The sequence below is a fragment of the Microcaecilia unicolor genome, chromosome 1, assembly GCF_901765095.1.
Source record: "Microcaecilia unicolor chromosome 1, aMicUni1.1, whole genome shotgun sequence".
NCBI classification, from domain to species: Eukaryota; Metazoa; Chordata; class Amphibia; order Gymnophiona; family Siphonopidae; genus Microcaecilia; species Microcaecilia unicolor.
In genome coordinates, this window is record NC_044031.1 from 238,557,252 (window position 1) to 238,574,444 (window position 17,193).

Below are 17,193 nucleotides of genomic sequence, written 5' to 3' on the forward strand. Positions count from 1 at the left end.
GAGGCCTTGGACTATCCACATGTGTCAGAACAGGTTGATATTTGGAATACACGCATAGCTAAGACCTTAGAGAAAACGGCACCACTAAATAAAGGTCTTATGCCCCACTCACAAACATTCACCTTGGATTTCTCCAGAACTTTGAACCCTTAAGGGCGGAAACTGGTAAGGAGATGGAATAAACCTTTATGAATGTTATCATTTGTCTTTCCTGCAGTTCTGATTTTGGAACCTTTGGATAGGTGGCATCTCACCTTTTGTCAATTGGATGCGTTTCTGAATTTTATCTCTATAGTTGATTGCACATTGTGTGATTTTGGCATATATATAAACACATAGGCATTGGTTTTATTTTTTTAGTGGCTCTTCACTATATTTATTCTTATGGTCTATATTTTTATGTAAATTAAGTTAGGTAATTTTAGACATGTATGAACGTGTTTAAAAGATTTTTATTGTTTCATTAATACTTTATTTATAGATGTTCATGATTTACATTATATTTGTGTACATATTTGCACATTATGAAATATTTTTTAAGGGTTCTATTACCTGATTCCTTTGATATTTAGGGCTCCTTTTACTAAGCCATGGTAGTGATTCCCATGCAGCAAATGTAACAAAGCCCACAGAAACTGAATGGGCATTGCCGCATTTGCCGCACTGGGTACCACAGCTTAGTAAAAGGAGCCCTTAATTTACTATGTTTCTTCAATTATTTCCTTGTTTATTTTTGGTAGATAGTGGTATACTGACAATCGCTATAATGGATTGCTGGATTTTCATTTATTTTTGATTTGGTCATCAAAGTGGTAGGTTACCATTTTCATCTCTGCATGATTGTTCCTTCATATGTGATTATTTTATATTCAAGTGTTATTATTTATGATTGTATTATTCAATATCATACACTGTCTATAACATTTTGTTTATCTCTGATTCATGCTATGCATTATCCCCCACATTCTATATGGCGCCTTAAGTTGTGCACACTAATTTGGACACACAGCCAATTTTCACACCCAACTTAATTGATTAACAAGCCAATCAATGCTGATAAATGGTACTTAACAACCAGTTAGTGGCACAAATTGGCTTTAATTAGAATTTACGCACACAACCTTTTAGGTGTATTCTATAATGCAGTGCACATAAATTCTAATGTACACAGTTGAAAAGGGGGCATGGCCATGGGCGGGCTGTAGGTATTTCAAAAAACTATGCACATTACTATAGAATATATCTGATCTGCGCCTAACTTAGGTACAGGTATTTAGGCCTGGTTTTAGGTGGACTAAATGGGTGCGCCTACATTTTAGAGCAAGAACGGAACTTGAGCATATGCTATAAATTATGCTAAATTTTCATGCTAACCACGTAGTTTTACGGCATCGATTTTTAAGGTGCCATATATAGAATTTCCCCTTCTTTTATGTTTTCTAAAGTGTTTTTTTTATCATGTTTACATAAAACAAAGGACTGTGTCGAGTCTATTTTGATATTATTTCAATAAATGTTTACCCTTGTGTTGGAAATCGATTGGTCTTCCCCCATTCTTTGACTTTTTGGTTTTAATGTAATCAAGGCATTAACCCTGAAAGATAAAAATAGATAAAAATTGAACTGAATGTGATATAGGTGCAAAGTAGCAAAGTCACAAGTGCTTGAAGTGGAAGAGTAAAGACTTCAGTCATGCATGAATGCATTAAATTACTAAAAAATTTGTTATTAAATATGACTGTGGCTTTGAAATAGGTCTACTCGAGAATGAGATGAAAACAAAAGCTGTGAACTGAAATTGTATGTTACAATTCAATAACTACTACTACTACTACTTAGCATTTCTATAGCGCTGCCAGGGTTACGCAGCGCTGTACAAGTTTAAACATGGGGAAGGACAGTCCCTGCTCAAGAGAGCTTACAATCTAAAGGTAACAAACTATGTAGTCAGTGTAGTAATAATAGGTAGAAACTGTTATAAACGTTTATGCTTAAATGTTCCCACTATATTCAATACATGATCCTGTTGGCTCTGATGACAGAAGTTGAATTCTGCCACTGGCTTATGGCCTCAAGTTACATAAGAATCTTGAATGCTACAAAACATTATTTCAGGACTTAATGGACTTTGCAGCTGACAACATCTCCCTGAAACCTCCCATTGTTATTTCTGACTTCTGGGATAAGCAGTATAAAATGTTTTGTACTTTTTTGGGATCTTGCCAGGTATTTGTGATCTGGATTGGCCACTGTTGGAAACAGGATGCTGGGTTTGATGGACCTTTGGTCTTTCCCAGTATGGCAATACTTATGTACTTATGACTTCGAACAGGTAGCCATACGTGCCTCTGCAGGATAATTAACCAACTCCATTCATAATGTTTGCGTTTTCCATTTTCAGTAAAGTACATATATAGGAAGATGCAGGGCCTAGGATTCTCAGATCAATACCTAACATATAGTAACATAACATAGTAGATGACGGCAGAAAAAGACCTGCACAGTCCATCTAGTCTGCCCAACAAGATAAACTCATATGTGCTACTTCTTGTGTATACCTTACCTTGATTTGTATCTGCCATTTTCAGGACACAGACCGTAGAAGTCTTGCCCAGAACTAGCCCCACCACCCAAACACCAGCCCTGCCTCCCAATCTCGGCTAAGCTTCTGAGGATCCATTCCTTCTGCATAGGATTCCTTTATGTTTATCCCACACATGCTTGAATTCCGTTACCGTTTTCATCTCCACCACCTCCCGCGGCAGGGCATTCCAAGTATCTACCACTCTCTCCGTGAAAAAATACTTCCTGACATTTTTCTTGAGTCTGCCCCCCTTCACTCTCATATCATATCCTCTCGTTCTACCGCCCTCCCATACCTAACAGATAAGGACTTTAATATAAAGCCTTGCCAAACTGCAGCCCTAGCATTTCTTCCTTCTACTGAAATTCAACTGGCATGGCTTGAATTGATAGGAGCTCTTACTGACAAAGCAGCCAACCTTACCCAGTGGTTTGATGAAAATTATGTTTGTGTACAGGTTCACAGGACTCTTCACAACCAGCAAATCAGATCACCTCCATTGTTTCACCATCTCTGTGGTCAGTCAATACTCATATTGACCTGGGCATACCAAGAACACAGAACATAGTGGAATCATAGCACAGAAGAGTGGAAGTGTTCGTTGGACGAGCACATGTTGGAGTTTAAAAATTGATCGCCAAATTGCAGAAAGATGTTTGAGGTCAGATGAAATACATAATACGAGGTGAGCAACAAAAGAAACAGAAAAATGATGAAAGAAGTCTTGAAGATCCGTATTATGTCTGTTTTTGCACAGCAAACTCCTACAATATTCTGGATTTTCTACATTGCACTGCGTACAACCTGCACTTTTGGAACAACACTGACAAACTTTTTGTGTTTTTTAGTTTTCTCATATTAACTTTCTGTATATATATATATATATATATATATATATATATATATATATATATATTTCATAAACTTTGTGTGCTAATCTTTAATTTCTATATCTTGCTATAGTTTTTTCTTACATTACACTAATGCTTGAATGAGTATCCTGTCTCTTCTTTTGTTTAGACCAATTGATCCATTAGCCGTTGTGTAATTTAGACCAAATGTCATTAGACCAATTGTCCATTAGACGAGCCATTAGACCCCTGCCCATCAAAGATAGTGCGGCAGGTAAGCAGGGGCCTCATAGAAGGTGCCACAAAAACCATTAACTACTCTGTTTCTAATGGGCAACTACCAACAGCATTAAAAAGCGCAATGGCGCATCCTTTGCTAAAGAAGAACAACCCTGATCAGCACAAAGCTGAAAGTTATCGGCCAGTATCCAACATCCTATTCCTAGGAAAACTTATAGAACAAACAGTCTATGTTCAAAGAAAAAATTAATTCTTACCTGATAATTTTCTTTCCATTAGTCCCAACAGATCAATCCAGAGACTTGTGGGTTGTGTCTCTCTACCAGCAGGTGGAGATAGAGAGAACCTCCGAGGTTTGCTATATGTGGACCTGTGCAGCCAAGTAAGCCTCAGTATTCTCTCTATCTAGCAGGTGGAGGGACATCTCTGTGCAGCTCTGGTTTGATCTGGCTACTGGTGTCCTTTGGAATCAATGATTGGCTAGAAGAGAGAAACTGGCTAGATCCATGTCAATCTGGATTCAGACTAGGTTATGGAACAGAAACGGTCCTCGTATCCTTACTAGATGATCTTCACAGAAACAGAGACAGGGAATTTGCCTCAGTGTTAGTACTGCTAGATTCCTCAGCAGCTTTTGACACAGTGAATCATAATATGCTAGCATGACTGGCAGAAACAAGTATTAATGGAACAGTACTTGCTTGGTTCAGATCCTATCTGACAGGCAACAGTCTATAATGTTTGGCAGCACCTCATTCTCCCCATGGGCACTGATCTGTGGGATACCACAAGAATCATTACTGTCACCTATTCTGTTCAATATCTACCTCAAGCCACTAGCTGAACTGGTTCGGTCAATGGACACTCAGTTCTACATCTACGCGTATACCATTGAACCTGACTTCACTATAGCCCTGAATAAACTGATTACCTGTCTAACATCAATTCAAGAATGGGATAAACACAACAAATTTTGCCTGAATCCAAGTAAAACCAAGCTTCTCTGGCTCCCTAACACAAGTGGACACATACCTGACACAAAAATCTCTTTTGGGAAGAACGAACGCCCCCTCAAATCACAAGTCAGGAACCTTGGAATACAGTTAGATTCAACACTTACTCTGATCCCCCAAATTCAAGCAATCTTCAAGAGCTGCTTCTACTATTTGTGGCAAGTACGTTGCCTCTCTCCTTACAATGATAAGGCAAATATTATCCCAGGTGTAAATGCCATGATAAAATGACTGGATTACTATAATGCACTCTACACTGGTCTGACTAAAAAGGGTCTGCACCAGCTCCAATTGATTGAATGCTGCAGCAAGACTAGTAGAAGGTTGCATGCGACGTGACCACATCACACCATTTTTGCAAAAACTTCACTGGCTACCAGTACAATACAGTGCTAAATTTAAAACTTTATGTCTGATCTTCAAGGCTCTTAAAGGAAATGGCTTTGAGTACTTGAAGAACAGGATCACTCTGTACACACCTCCAAGGTCCTCCCCAAGGAGTATCCCTAATAACTACACCCTCTCCAAAAGACATTAGATGATGTGATACCTTGCTAAGATAATATTTAATCACCTCTCTGACCTCAAGTGCAACTTTCTTTAAATTAGTCCCCTTACTCTCTTACCTATCTATGTGTTCCATCTTTGTTCATACCCTACACTGTCTATTAAAATGTTTTATTACATATTGTGTTGACATTGTAAGTAATATACTCTACTATACTTTGTATTGTTATTTGAATATTTTTACTGCTGTAATTGTCTTGTTTATGCTTGATTTATTCTTCCTGTACACCACCTTGAGTGAATTCCTTAAAAAATGCGGTAAATAAATACGCCCTCTTTGAATTTATGCACTAATTAAGTTACACATGCCATTGTAGATTAACACTGAGGTACCCCGCTGGCACTTTCAAGGGTAAGTGTATACTTATGTGCATAAGTGCTAGTATTCTGCACATTTACGCACACTAGTGGTGCATAAATGCTGGGACCTAGTTTATAGGACTGTCCTTTTAATGTTTCCTGGAACAGCATCACGAACAGGTAAGTTAGATGTGTTGTTTTGACAACATTCTTGAATTTACCAAATAGGAAAAAGCTTCAAAACAGGGATGGAAAAATCAGGTAGATCCACTGTTTCTTACAACCTTGAAGCCACCCAGTATCTTGGTATGTCAGGTCAGTAACGCTGGGCAACATTTTACAACCCTGAGCATAAGGAAGAATAGGTCTCCTTCAGCTCCAGAAAGGAGAAGCTTAGAGAATGGAAATAAGTTTCTGTAGCTGTTACTGCTTTTCGTGCAACAGCATAGAAATAAGATATTACACTTCACAAATATATCCAATTTTAAATTGTTTTCAAGATGTGTTTGAATAAAAATAGTACATAATAAAAGCAGAATGATTATAAAAAAAATTAGTTTACAACTTTCAGATTATATCATAAAGTCTGGCAACTTTTCACATTACTTTGATAATTATTTTTTTCTCCACAATTTATATTGACAAAATTGCCACTGACTGGAATAACCAAATGAGACAGGTTGCACAGGCTGCAATATGACATGAATAACTTGCAGCAACTGGCAGGTGTTTGCGCTCTAACATTCAGCACTGCACCAAACCAAACAATCCACCCAGACCATAAGGCATAACAAAGACTGGTTAGAAGACTCATTGTTAAGATCTTCATCACACATGAAAGTGCTTCATGCACCCTGTGGTTGAACAGTGACTGCTATGTCCCTTTTCCTGGCTACCCACTGCTCAAGGCAAGAATATTTTTGTCCTGTTTAAACTGCTAGAGTCCTCCTTTTGTCATCATTTAATCCCCTGGTGCCACTGTTCTGTCTGAATGTAAAAGCAGCCACAATTCTTGACTGCAGGCATACATCCACAAAGCTGTGGTTTGATTTTCATTGTATAAATGCAGTGTCATGGTCAATAAAACAACTTCAAAACACATTGCATATATAACATTCCTCTAAGAGCCCATTTATAAAATTTTAATGTGTTCTCTATACAGGTAATCTCAACTGAATGAATCGTTAAAATAGCAAGTTGCATATTTAAATTAACATAAAACTGCTTTAATTGTAAGTAAATAGGGATTCAAATGAAAAGGCTGCAGAACAGGAAGAAGAAAGTGATTAACATTAGCATTTTTGTGAATGAAAGGGTCATGAGGGAAGCTGTTGACCCAGATACTAATAGGAAAACTTGTTGAAGTAATTAGGGCCATGAATCAGGTTGAAGATTTTATTTTACTTTGGTTCCCTTATTTTTTCATTAGTGTATTTTTATTCTGGACCGAACTAAAATTAATTGCATCCTACAACCTGAGATTGTGTTTGTCTCTAATGGGATTTACTACCGTCAGTGAGCAAAGACTTCCCAGACATGCCAGTGCTTGAGCATTGGTTTGTGCTGAAAGGCATGACATCATGCTGACAGCAGTGTTAACATATTACTCACTACCATGCTGGAGCCAGGCAGCCCCCCCCCCCCCCCCATTATACTGTCCCAGTCAGTGCCAGTCCTACTTTTTGGGGCGTTCTGCCTTAATTGGTACCATCTCTATGTATATTTTTCTGAAATGGGGTCCCTATGTGATTAACTGCAGGGCATTTCCATGTATTATTGCTGGCGTCTATACATAGAAACAGTGACGTAGCCAATAATTTTTTTACAGGGGGTGCATCTCCCACTCTCCCCCTCCCAGTACATTAAAATCATCTCTGCTCCAGTCTTCACCCGAGCAGCAGCACTCATAGGCTGCTTGCAACCTGCACTGGGACTTCCTCTCTGAACATCCCACGCTTCACAAAACAGGAAGTTGCATAAGAAGTGGTGAGACAGTTCAGAGAGGAAGGCTGCAGATAGCCTATGAGTGCCGCTGCTGTTGCCTGGGCAAAGACTGGAGCAGAGATGATTTTAAGGTACGGGCAGGGGGAGGGGGATGTGCCGGATCAGACAGGGGGTGCGTACGCAACACACTCACCTTGAATAAATACGCCATGATGCTGCTTTTTTTGTGCATGTGTAGGTATGTGAAATGGCTGCTTCTGCTGCTATATATGATGGCAAACATACATGTATTTTCTGGAATTATATGTATTTAACAAAAAGCTTCAACTTCAGCAAAGCTTTTTGTAAAATACTGGGAGAATTGTAAAGATCCCAACCAGGGATATTTCAATTCCTATCTCAACCTGCTATGCCTAATGAAGTTTCACATTTGTACCCTATTTTCTGCCAAATTTAGGAGCCTAAAGCCCTTATTTCAAACATCTCCATGTGTAAATAATGGCATTCTTGATGTGTAGATAGCGCCTACATATTCAAACTGTGATTTTTAGAAAGTTGAATTTACATGTGGAGAGCTGCACCATGTTCAGATTGCAAGGGAGATGGTTTAGGAGGAATAAGGGGAATACACATTTCTATCAAAAGAGGCAGGTGCAAAGGCTAAAGCTGCTCCCCCTAACAACAGCACTGATCCCCCACCCCCTAACTCCCTGACCTCATTACCCCCCAACAATCACCCCTGACATCAGTCCCTACAATTCACAACCCAACCTCAACACTCCCCCAATAGTGCCCCTACACATCAAGAACCCCCCAATAGCGCACCTTAGATCAAGAACCTCTCTACCAGTGCCCCTACACATGAGGAACCCCCCAATAGTGTTCCTACAATGAAGATACATACCTGTAGCAGGTATTCTCCGAGGACAGCAGGCTCAATATTCTTACGTGTGGGTTGTCGTCCGCGACGGCCCCAGGAGACCGGAAAAATCTTCAAAGCTTAGGAATCTTCCCGAACATTCTGTTGCGCGGGCGGCTTCCCGCCCGTGACACGAACGTGCAGTTCTCAGTTTAATAAAAAGCATAACAATATAAATAAAAACAACTCCAACGGGGAGGAGGAAGGGTTGTAAGAATATTGAGCCTGCTGTCCTCGGAGAATACCTGCTACAGGTATGTATCTTCATTTTCTCTGAGGACAAGCAGGCTCAATATTCTTACGTGTGGGGTATCCCTAGCCCCCAGGTGCACTCAAAACAAAGAACATTGGTCAAGTGGGCCTCACAACGGTGAGGACGTAACATAGATTGACCTGTAAATAAATTCAACTAGGTGAGAGTGCAGCCTGGAACAAAACAGAAATGGGCCTAGGAGGGTTGATTTGGATTCTAAACCCCGAACAGATTCTGCAGCACCGACTGCCCAAACCGACTGTCGCGTCGGGTATCCTGCTGAAGGCAGTAGTGAGATGTGAATGTGTGGATTGATGACCATGTTGCAGTCTTGCAAATCTCTTCAATAGAGGCTGACTTCAAGTGAGCCACTGACGCAGCCATGGCTCTGACATTATGAGCCGTGACATGGCCCTCTAGAGTCAGCCCAGCTTGGGCATAAGTGAAGGAAATGCAATCTGCTAGCCAATTGGAGATGGTGCATTTGCCGATGGCGACTCCCCTCCTGTTGGGATCAAAAGAAACAAACAACTGGGTGGACTGTCTAAAGGGCTTTGTCCGCTCCACGTAAAAGGCCAATGCTCTCTTACAGTCCAAGGTGTGCAACTTGTCCTCACCAGGGCGGGTATGTGGACGGGGAAAAAATGTTGGCAATTGACCGGTTAAGATGGAACTCCGACACCACCTTCGGCAAGAACTTAGGGTGAGTGCGGAGGACTACTCTATTATGGTGAAATTTAATATAAGGTGCATGGACTATCAAGGCTTGGAGCTCACTGACTCTATGAACTGAAGTAACAGCCACCAAGAAAATAACCTTCCAGGTCAAGTACTTCAGATGGCAGGAATTCAGTGGCTCAAAAGAAGCTTTCATCAGCCGGGTGAGAACGACGTTGAGATCCCATTACACTGGTGGAGGTTTGACAGGGGGCTTTGACAAAAGCAAACCTCTCATGAAGTGAACAACTAAAGGCTGTCCAGAGATAAGCTGACCTTCTACACGTTGATGGTAAGCACTAATTGCACTAAGGTGAACTCTTACGGAGTTGGTCTTAAGACCAGACTCTGATAAGTGTAGAAGGTATTCAAGCAGGGTCCGTGTAGGACAAGAAAAAGGATCTAGGGCCTTGCTGTCACACCAGACGGCAAACCTCCTCCATTTAAAAGAATAACACTTTTTCGTGAAATCTTTCTTGGAAGCAAGCAAGACTCGGGAGACACCCTCCGAAAGGCCTAAAGAGGCAACTTCTAAGTTCTCAACATCCAGGCCGTGAGAGCCAGAGACTGGAGGTTGGGATGTAGAAGCAACCCCTCGTTCTGGGTGATGAGGGCCGGAAAACAGTCCAATCTCCACGGTTCTTCGGAGGACAACTCCAAAAGAAGAGGAAACCAGATCTGACAGGGCCAGAAAGGTGCAATCAGAATCATGGTTCCGCGGTCTTGCCTGAGTTTCAGCAGAGTTTTTCCTACTAGAGGTATGGGAGGATACGCATACAGAAAGTCTGTCCCCCAGTGAAGGAGAAAAGCATCTGACGCTAGTCTGTCGTGGGCCTGGAGCCTGGAACAGAACTGAGGGACTTTGTGATTGGTCTGAGTGGCAAAAAGATCCACTAAGGGGGTGCCCCACGCTCGGAAGATCTTGTGGACAACATCCATGTTTAGTGACCACTCGTGAGGTTGCATTATCCTGCTCAGTCTGTTGGCCAGACTGTTGTTTACGCCTGCCAGATACATGGCCTGGAGAAACATGCCGTGGTGGTGTGCCCAATGCCACATCCTGATGGCTTCCTGACACAGAGGGCGAGAACCGGTGCCCCCCTGCTTGATGGTGTAATACATAGCAACCTGATTGTCTGTCTGAATTAGAATGACTTGATTGGACAGCCGATCTCTGAAAGCCTTGAGAGCGTTCCAGATCGCTTGTAATTCCAGGAAGTTGATCTTAAAATCCTTCTCCTGAAAGGACCAAGCTCCCTGAGTGTGAAGCCCATCTACATGAGCTCCCCACCCCAGGAGGGATGAATCCGTCATCAGCACTTTTTGTGGCTGAGGAATTTGAAATGAACGTCCCAAGGTCAGATTGGATCGAATGGTCCACCACTGAAGGGATCTGCAAAACTCGGTGGAGAGATGGATTACATCCTCTAGATCCCCTGTGGCCTGACACCACTGGGAATCTAGGGTCCATTGAGCTGATCTCATATGTAGGCGTGCCATGGGAGTTACATGAACTGTGGAAGCCATGTGTCCTAAGAGTCTCAACATCTGCCGAGCTGTGATCTGTGAGATGCTCAAGCCATGGACACGAGGGCCAGGAGATTGTCTGCCCTTGCCTGGGGAAGATAAGCTCGAGAAGTCCGAGTGTCCAACAGAGCTCCGATGAACTCTAATTTCTGAACCGGGACAAGATGGGACTTGGGATAATTTATTACAAACCCCAGTAGCTCCAGCAGTTGAATAGTCATCTGCATGAACCGTAGAACCCATGCTTCGGAAGTGTTCTTCACCAGCCAATCATCGAGATAAGGGAACACATGCTCTCCCAGTCTGCATAGCGATACTGCGACAACTGCCAAGCACTTTGTGAAGACCCTGGGCACAGATGCTAGGCCAAAGGGCAGTACACAGTACTGAAAGTGCTGAGTTCCCAACTGAAATCGAAGGTACTTCCTGTGAGCTGGAAGTACTGAGATGTGAGTATAGGCATCCTTTAAGTCCAGAGAGCATAGCCAATCATTTTCCTGAATCATGGGAAGAAGGGTGCACAGGGAAACCATCCTGAACTTTTCTCGGACCAGTAATCTGTTCAGGGCCCTTAGGTCCAGGGTGGGACGCATCCCCGTTTTCTTTTTTACAAGGAAGTACCTGGAATAGAATCCCAGCCCTTCTTTCCTTGGTGGAACGGGTTCGACCGCATTGTCCTTTAGAAGGGCGGAGAGTTCCTCTGCAAGTACCTGCTTGTGCTGGGAGCTGAAGGTTTGAGCTCCCAGTGGGCAATTTGGAGGCTTGGATGTCAGACTGAGTGTGTATCCTAACCGGACTATTTGAAGAACCCACCTGTCGGAGATTATAAGAGGCCACCTTTGGTGAAAAAATATCAACCTCCCCCCGACAGGCAAGCCGTCCGGCTTGGACACTTTTACTGCGGCTATGCTGCAATGGAGCCAGTCAAAAGCCCGTCCCTTGCTTTTGCTGGGGAGCCCTTGGGGCCTTAGGCGCACGGCGTTGACGAGAACACACATACTGGGACTGAGCCTGAACTGGCTGCCGAGAAGCAGGAGTGTACCTATGCCTATTATAGGAATAGAGAGCACTCCTCCTCCCTCCAAAAAACTCCTAGAAGAGGAGGCAGTAGCAGAAGACGTCCGGCGGGAGAGAGAATCCATGGCATCATGATGCTTTTTCATCTGATCAAACATATCCTCTATTTTTTCTCCAAAGAGATAATCCACCCCCCCCCCCCCCGGCAAGGAACATCCGCCATTCGCTGCTGGGTCTTGTGATCCATGAGAGTCTGCGCATCACTATACCTTGAGCAGCTACTCGGGGTGCTACATCAAAAGTGTCGTAAGACCCCCTGGTCAGGAATTTGTGACACGCCTTCTGCTGGCTGACCACCTGGTGAAAAGGTTCAGCAAGCTCCGAGGGAAGTGCTTCAACTAAACTGGACAGTTGCCTCACCGAGTTCTGTAAGTGAATACTCATGTAGAGCTGGTATGTTTGGATCTTGGCGGCGAGCATTGCGGCCTGATACGTTCTTCTCCCCAAAGAATCCAAGATCCTAGACTCTCTGCCTGGGGATGCCGAGGCATAGTCTCTAGCACTCTTGGCTCTTCTGAGAGCAGAGTCCACCACCATGGAATCGTAAGGGCCTTCACCCACCATTACAGGTTCTCCATGGACTCTGTACTGGGACTCGGACTTCTTGGGGACCACTGGATTAGAGAGAGGGCAAGACCAATTCTGCGTCAGAACTTCCCTAAGTGTATTGTGCAGGGGGGCCATTGCAACCTCTGCAGGTGGAGAAGGATAATCCAGGACCTCGAGCATCTCAGCCCTGGGCTCATCCACAACCTCCATAGGGAATGAAATGTCCTTAGACATTTCCCGAACAAAGCATGAGAAAGTAAGACTCTCAGGTGGAGACATCCTTACTTCAATCAGTGCAGTAGGATCAGAGGGAAGCCCACAGGACTCTTCCTCCAAAAGTACCTGGGGTCTTCCTCTTCTCCCCATTAGCGCTCCTCGTCGGTATCGGACAGATGCTCCCTAAGAGCAGCCCGAACCCGAGCCTGCCTCGACGTCAAGGATCGACGACCTTGTGGAGGATGTTGAGAAGTCGACCCCTGCCTGGACTCTGGTGAAGCTTCCTCCACTGACGTCGAGGGGGAGTCGACCCGGGTGGCAACCAGCTCCGGTACCGCAAGCGGCACCGAGGGCGGGGACCTCCTCGCAGGCGATGGCCCAGATGCCATCTCTGCAGTCAGTACGGAAGGCGCAAGCACCCCCAACACCGAGGCAGACTGACGAAGCAACCCTTCCAGCAGCTGTGGAAGAAGGGCCCGGATGTGCTTGTCAAGAGCTGCCATCAGAAAGGGCTGGGGTCCGGTGCAGGAGTCGGTGCCAGAATCTGAGGGGGCTCGAGAGCCGGTACCAGGCTGCCGGACAACCGACGCATCGGCACCTCCTGAATGGAGGGTGAGCGATCCTCCCGGCGCCGACGCTTCTTGGGTGCCGACTCCCTCGGCTCCCCGGAGCTCTCAGTACCATGCCTGGAAGGAGATCGATGACAATGCTTCTTTGCCTTCGCTCGATGCCCGTCATCTAGACTCCTCGGTACCAATTAGGAGGACGTGGAATCCTCACGCCTCCTCGGGGTCGAGTCCAACAAAGGTCGGTCCCAGGGGCCTGCAAAGCAGTAGGCCTCGAGACGGGTGGAGACCCACTCAATGCCTCGCTGCTCCCAGCTCGAAACGGTCTTTCGGCAGCCATTACCTGGACTCTCTGTGTCGCTGCTTCCCTTGACGTCGACACCGATGCCGCCGACCTCGGTACCGATGTCGATGCCGACGTCAAAGGACCAGACCGATCAGAAAAAAGTCTCTCGCGCTGAGCCTCTCGAGCCACCTGGGTCCTTTTCTTCATTAACTTACACAGCTTACAGGCAACTGGAAGATGATCGGGCCAAGACGCTGGAGGCACCACGCGTGGGGGTCGGTACCCGAGATGGTCCGGTTGCAGCGAGTACAGCGTTTGAAGTCGCTGGGAGTCTTTGATGACATGGGCGGGAAAATAGCGTCTGTGAAAGCAAAAGGCTCGATTGTGCCAATTAGAAAGGCACAAAAAAGGGAATAAAAGGTGTGGCCGAGCAGCCTAAAGGCGGCCGCAACGAAAAAAGAAAGGAAACTTGAAAAAATGAGGAAAAAACTAAAAAATAAGGGAAAGAACTTTTTTTTTATTTTATTTGAGAAGGAAATAAAAAGAAGAAAAAAAGGGCGTGATAAACGCGAAAAAAGCTGTTCTCCTGAGGCAAAACAAGGGAGTAGCGGAGAGCACAACTCTCTTGAAGCTCGGATGGAAAATAACTGAGAACTGCACGTTCACGTCACGGGCGGGCATGCGCGGTGAGTCGGCCTGTGCGATGGAACGTTCGGGAAGATTCCTAAGCTTTGAAGATTTTTCTGGTCTCCTGGGGTCGTCGCGGACAACGACCCACACATAAGAATATTGAGCATGCTTGTCCTCGGAGAAAACAAGAACTCCCCCCAATAATGCCCCCTACACATCAAAAGCCCCCAATGGTGCCCCCTACATTAAAATGTCTCAAGTTAAAAATGGCACCCATAACATCTAGTGGTTACCTCACAGAACCACTGCCAGGGGACAAGCTGGCACAGTGAAATTATTGCTAGGAGTCAATGGTGCCAATTTGAGGCCAGTGCCGCAGGTAGTAGCAACTAGAGGTAGCTCCTGCTCCCAACAGTCCATCAGTAAGAGCCAGAGCCAAGATGGGAAGGTAGTCTCTCAAGGAGGCACCATTGGGGGGTTCTTGATTAGGAGAGGCACCATAAAAGGGGTTCTTGAGCTCAGATTTGCTTGTTGGGGATTGATATTGGAGTGGGTGGCAGGGGGTGTTATCGATCAATGCTGTTGTTGAGGGGATTGGGGAGATCAATACTGTCAAAAGAAGTAATTTTACAAAGCTGTTCCCACACATAATTGGGGAAGAGCAGGATGCACTTTTTCCCCACATGCTGTTTGCAAAATTGCTGCTCCACTGAACATGGTGGGAACTCCAAATGCAGTCATGCATGCCCTTAAGAGGGTCTTTTACTAAAGATTAGCGCATGTTATCTGCAGCAGGGCCCATAGGAATAAAATGGGTCCTGTAGCAGAAAACATACACTAATCTTTAGTAAAAGACCTCCTAAGTGTACTTTACAAAAGGCTCCACATTTGGTTGTGTCTTTGTAAAATACAGTGGGGAGCTGTGCACGTCCCAGTCTGGGCACCTCAATTCCTATCTCAATATTCTATGTAAAATTGATCTTCACATTTTCAGCTGAAAATTCACCAAAAGTTAGGAGTTTAAAACATATGCTCCTAAATTTTGGCCTCCCATTCATTTGCCCAAAATTATGAATTTAATATAGATGCCTAGAACAGCAAATCAGTGCTAACATTTCCTTGCCTTAAATCCACATCTACTCACTTTTTATGCTCCTGATTTTAGGAGTGTAGTGAAATGTTAAGCTTAAACTTAGGTACTCAGTCCTGGTACACTTTCAAACAGTCCAATTTAGGAGTCTCAAATTTACAAGCCTGAACCCTTTTAAAATTGATCTTGCAGTTCCTAATTAAAAAGAGAACATCCACACACAAGTTCATACAAATTATACAGTGAGAAACAAGTCAGCCCCTGAAATATTCAGAATGACTCCACACTGGTTTGAAAATGTAAGTAATACTACTGAACATACTATTGTCAAAAATGTTCATACTAATTTAAGGTAAATATTATTCGTACACTTAATCTAAACCATAATCATTAATTGTAAGTATGCACACTTGGGAAAAGTGTCTAACCAAAGCCTTTGCAGAGCCTACAGAGGAGAAACAGATAAAAGACAATCTATCAGTTGTGAGTAAAGCACACATTCAAAAAGTGATTTACATCCCTGTATCTTCTTAATGAATCTTAGCTGTATAAGTGAGAGAAGATGGTTCTGTAACTCAGCAATGTCAAAGATAAATACCACGAAAGCTCATCTATTTATATCTAATGAAAATCTACATACTCCATTTACACCATATATGAGCAGTGTGAAGCGGCAGTAGTAAAGAACATCCAATTCAGAATATGGATGTCAAAGTCTGTACATCAGATATGGACATCCATTTCTCATGTACAACAAGATCTACATACATACAGCCTGTTTTAAAATATATGAGAAATGAACATCCGTGTGCTGATTACTCAGCAGGAACATCTATTCTACAAACTACAGTACAAGTCCAAAAATCCAGTGTCCAGAGTGCTCAGGGATTGGGTAGGTCTGGATTTTTTGGATTCTCAGGCAGTATTTTTCAAATTCAAATTTAAGGAAGAATAAAGAAATGTGTCTCTCTTCCCCGTCTAGCATCTCTCTATGTCTCTCTTCCCCATCCAGTGTCTCACTTCCCCATCCAATGTCTCTGTTCCCCATCCAGCACCTCTCTTCCCCATCCAATGTCTCTGTTCCCGATCCAGCACCTCTCTTCCCCATCTAGCGTCTCTCTGTCTCTCTTCCCCATCCTGCGTCTCTGCTCCCCCTCCAGCATCTCTGTCTCTCTTCTTCATGCCGCACCTCTCTTGCCCATCCAGCGTCTCTCTGTCTCTCCTCCCCATCTAGCATCTCTCTTCCCCATCCAGTGTCCCTCCCTAGCCATGCGTCTCTCTGTGTCTCTCTTCCCCACAGGAGGGGGCCCAGGGGCCTGAGCCCAAAAGAGATGCCCAGGCTCTCAAAGCCCCCCTTGGCTATGCCTCCCCCACAACATGGTCCAGCGTCTCTCCCTCCGCTCCCAGCCCTGCCCACAGCTCTCTCACTACCCAGGTACAATACCTTTTCAAAAGTTTTCCGTGCTGCAGCACCAGTGGCCTTTCCCTCTGACCCATCTTACTCCTTCTAATGAAACTTCTTGTTTTTAGAGGGGCAGGATGGGTCAGAGAGAAAGGCCTGGTACAGGCCAGAGGCCGACTGTGAATAAGGCTGCCGCTGATGCTGTAGCACGGAAGAAGCTGGAAAGCACAGGCCGGTAAGCCTCACTTCGGTTATTGGAAAAGTAATGGAAGCGATGCTGAAAGAAAGGTTAGTGAATTTCCTGGAAGCCAATAAGTTACAAGATCCGAGACAACATGGTTTTACCAAAGGTAAATCGTGCCAAACGAATCTCATTGAATTCTTTGACTGGGTGACTGGACATGCTATAGACGTAATCTACTTAGATTTCAGCAAAGCTCTTGACATGGTTCCCCACAGGAG

The 17,193-nt window shown here is 44.1% G+C and overlaps 1 protein-coding gene across 1 annotated transcript in view; it reads right to left on the reverse strand.

Annotated features, from left to right (window-relative positions):
- The window catches only part of GABBR2 (gamma-aminobutyric acid type B receptor subunit 2), a 1,273,589-nt gene that overhangs the window by 1,229,234 nt on the left and 27,162 nt on the right, over window positions 1-17,193 (reverse strand). The window lies entirely within an intron of this gene.